The sequence below is a fragment of the Drosophila erecta genome, unplaced genomic scaffold (genome assembly GCF_003286155.1).
Source record: "Drosophila erecta strain 14021-0224.00,06,07 unplaced genomic scaffold, DereRS2 tig00000021-arrow-pilon, whole genome shotgun sequence".
In the NCBI taxonomy this organism is placed as follows: domain Eukaryota; kingdom Metazoa; phylum Arthropoda; class Insecta; order Diptera; family Drosophilidae; genus Drosophila; species Drosophila erecta.
In genome coordinates this window covers 15,285,975-15,289,975 of record NW_020825198.1, presented here as the reverse complement: position 1 = coordinate 15,289,975, position 4,001 = coordinate 15,285,975, and the positions used below count along the sequence as shown (strand labels likewise).

Here is a 4,001-nt window from a genome sequence, read left to right as displayed (position 1 = left end):
TTACTCATATGTACTTATGCAGCAGATAAAATGAAATGTGGGTACACGAATCATATATTTGAGCCTTTTACGTTGGACTTTATTGGGATATTGGTGACATAAAAGATGGGTAGATACAAAAAGGCGTTTGATAAGCACAGCGATAAAATTATGGTAATGAAGTCGACAAGCAAAGGAAATTCACTTAGTCAAAGGAAACGCAATAACATGCTTAAAATCGTGTACTTGGTGCGTATACTTGATATTTTCAAATAACAAAGAGTGGAAATAAGTACTTCAAGTATCGAGCATGGACATAAACAAAAGTGTTCTTTAGCAATATGCTAAGGGGCCAAACGGATGCAGCTGCTCCACTTTCCCAATGCCGGCTAAGCTCAACAGGTTCCATAGGAGGGGTAGCTTGGGCAAATGTCAAGTGCTGCAAGGACACCTAAGCCGGACATACAGTAAAGTACCTTGCCGCAGGGCGGCTCTCCGTCAAATGAACGCAAAAGCTGCAATGTTTTTGCGCGTCCAGCAGGGATTCGGTTGGATCCCCCCCTTTTTAACCCCCTTATGGCCAAGGCAAGTGAAGGTGGCGAAATTGAAAATACTCTTCATTTTATTTGAAGCAAGTTGCGTGAGTTCGCTATTACGCTGATCTGTGTAATGGTGTGAAAAACCATTTATTTCTTTTCGAATTTGTTAGAATAGGGCATTTAATTTTTAGCTACACATTAGTATTAGTACTAAATGAAATATGTATATATTTTGGTTAAGAAAAACTGTTCAATATGTGCATAGCCCATGTGGAAACCTTTGATTTCCTTTACAAGATTGCGCTCGAGTTCGCTTAAAAAACTAGCAACCCTGCGGCATACCCTTGATAATTACTGGCCAGCTCGTTATCAGCCGCAGCCGCACACCGCCCACTGATAAGGAGCTTTCCGTTCGGCCGCAGCCGAAGTTGGCCGAAGGCTTACGGCCGGAAAAGCAGAGCTTTCCCTGCAGCAACCGTGGATTCGGCGGCGGACAGGCAGAAATCGCTAACATATGGTAGCGTTGAATGGCGCAGCGTCTAGCATTGGCCATCCTGTCGTTGTGGCAAGCGGTCCTGCCAACATCCTGCCACTCATATCCTGTCACTCTCACACGGCGGTTGCGAGCGTTTTCGATACGGATTCCGATTTGGATTCTGATACGGTTTATGTTTCTTGTTTTTACCTTCGCGCGGTGTGTGGGCCAGCACAAAATGAGATTCAGTTGTCTGCAATTTGAATAGACTGCCTTTGCGCATAGATATCAAAATTGTTTTGAAACGAAACTCAGTGAATTCGCTTATTGCGCCTTTGGTGTTAAATTCATTCCTGGATTTGCATATGCCAAGAGTGTTTGAATATTGATGAGTTGTGCCCAGGGAGATGATTAATTATCCCGATTTAGTGTAAACACAAACAATAAAATTCGTTTTGAAAACAATTGATTCCTGTGAAATAGAAGTTCTTCAAATCAAGAATAAGAAGGTAAGGAATAATTCATTTATTTAACCACAACGTATAATGAGTCTTGAAAATCTCATTAATGGATTTTAAAAATGCATTCTTAACTTTCTAGCTTAGAAAATGTTATATGTTACTTAAACACTTCCATTCCCCTTAACGTACCTCTTAATTGTTTTAGCTTAAATTAATGGTTAAAACTGCAATTTGCTGCCCCCTTGTTATCTCGACATTAATTCCCCAATTGAAAGAGTTTCCAGTTTAAAATGTCTCTGCCACTTTAAGCCAACGACAAAGAACTGAGAAGCAGTAAGTGGAGGGGGAAGGGGACGGCAATGAAGAAATCCAATTTGATAAGTAATCGCATCAGCCAAAAGCCTTGAAATTCGCACTTAAAGCGTCTTCGAGCCCCTAATCCCAGCCATTTAAACACTAAACCAGCCAAAGCCAGCATTTTTTTATGGCACCCAAAAAGTCGCCTTTCATCGCCTGCCTGTTGAATACTTACCATTCAAGTTGATATTTTTCTGTATATATTTTTATGCTTTGGCTTGGCTTATTAAATCTGTGAATCCCTGCAAAAGTTCGCCAGGTCAAAGGACGAAATAGTTTAGCTCCTTGATTTACTCGCTTATTTTCGAGGGCTTAGCATTCCTGAGAATGAAAGCTAACTCGTCTCGCTTTCCTATCGCACATGTGTATCTGCATCTGCTATTTGCTGATAAGATAGTTCTCCCTTATCTGCGAACAATATACGGGTTTTGAATGTACAATTCGGCTTCATATTCGTTACGCCCCTGCAGAATTTTTTTCCTGGTAGGCGTTACATAGGATTCTCTGTCTAATGACGTCAATTTTGGTGCGATTGAGTGACCAACAGGTAGGTGAATATATCTGCAAATTGGTTAAAGTTGCTGTGGCAATTTCCGAATTTATAGTTGTTAATTTGTGTTCCGACTCTGCTGGCCGAAACTTGACCAAGTCAGCAAACTTTTGCTGATGGTGGTGGTGACATTCAGGCGCGGAATGGGGTGGCATGCTTGGATGGCTTCCATGTCACCAGGCGGAGAAAGTACAAAAGGGACGGCTAGAATGAGAGAAAGCAAGGAGCAGTAGCGAAGACAGCCAGTCGATGGCGAGACAGCTTGTCACTGACATGTCCAGGACTTAAATTTCATCCTTCACGCTTCCTTGCCAGCACACAAGTTCATTGTTGACACTTCCCGCTCCCTCGACGTGCTGCACTTTAAGTTTTAAGCTTTAAGTTTTTTAATTATGCTGCCTGCTTAAGTACCCGTTTTAATCCGTTTTAAAGGCGGCATACATGGCGTATGCGTGATGGTAAGGGGAATTGTGAATTACTTGATGTCTGGCTAAAGCACACAGAAAATTTATGACATGATCAAAGTGTGTGCTTTACTTGCTCGGCGTTTATGAGCTTTCTCTAACTATTTTTTGCAAGTATAAATATGGCATTCCTTGGTCTTAAATCACTGTTTCCTTAACTTAACTTTAACCTGAACTTTAGTAGAAATTAACTCTTCAAAGTATAGCGGCAATATTAAAGCCACAGAATACAAATCCTTTTAATTTTTGATCATTTTCCTTGGGTTTTTGCTGTTGATTGACACTAGACGAAGGTGACCCAAATGTTTAGTTGGTGAACCAATTTTGGGACTGCACTGTGCAGCACTTGCAATTAGCCTAATTGAAAACAGGCATATGGAAAGGTTTACACTCAACTATTCGCCATTCGGTTTGCCAGCCGTTCTCGTTAATTTATAATTAACTAACTAATGCGCAACTGATTCGATAAGCTTCTTAAATAGGCACTTACTTAGTTGGTTCAGACTGGCATAAGTTATTCAGGCATTTCATATATATACGCCTACTTTGAAATAGCAGCTTAGTTCACTTGAAACTTGCATCAGGATGAGGCTTCTAATATTTTCGGCGTTGTTCTGGCTAGCTTTACTCGCAGCACCTAAAGCAGATTGGATTACCGTGAGGGAGTACAATATCTCACTTGAAATAGATTAAACTAGCTAAGATGTAAGAAATAGCTCGCAGAAGAAGACAGTTTATTTGCTTGAATTCGCAGTTGGTCCTCTTCGCATTTGCAATAGTTTCCAACTGCCACCTACAAAAAATTGCAGTAGTAATCATACTAAGTTGTTAAATTAAACAGTGTGCCTTGGCTTGGAAATTGCTTTTAGTGTTACTTTGTTTGGTTGTGAATGCAAACATTATATAAAATTCCTTCTGATGCATGTGGTTGAATAAAAATATGGTTACAAAATATGATTACAATATAAATAACAATAAATATGTAAACTATGCAAGTAAATTCTATAGCAAATAAATGAATTCGGTTGGACTTGAAACTTACAAATATGTGGGGAACGAAACAGAAATTGTTTCTAAGATACTTTCTGAAATAATTTATCTAAGCTCCTTTTGCACCATCAAAACCGAAATCCGGATCGGAACTCACAAGCTAGACATTTTAATTGCCGGATTGTG

General features: G+C 39.9%; 1 protein-coding gene across 1 annotated transcript in view; it reads left to right on the top strand.

Annotated features, from left to right (window-relative positions):
* The first annotated feature begins 1,039 nt into the window (after window positions 1–1,039).
* The window catches only part of LOC6546086 (synaptotagmin-5), a 49,563-nt gene continuing 46,601 nt past the window's right edge, over window positions 1,040–4,001 (top strand). The window contains exon 1 of the mRNA XM_015157629.2: window positions 1,040–1,502. The gene's annotated coding sequence lies outside the window, so the exon portion shown is untranslated. The remainder of the gene's footprint in view (window positions 1,503–4,001) is intronic.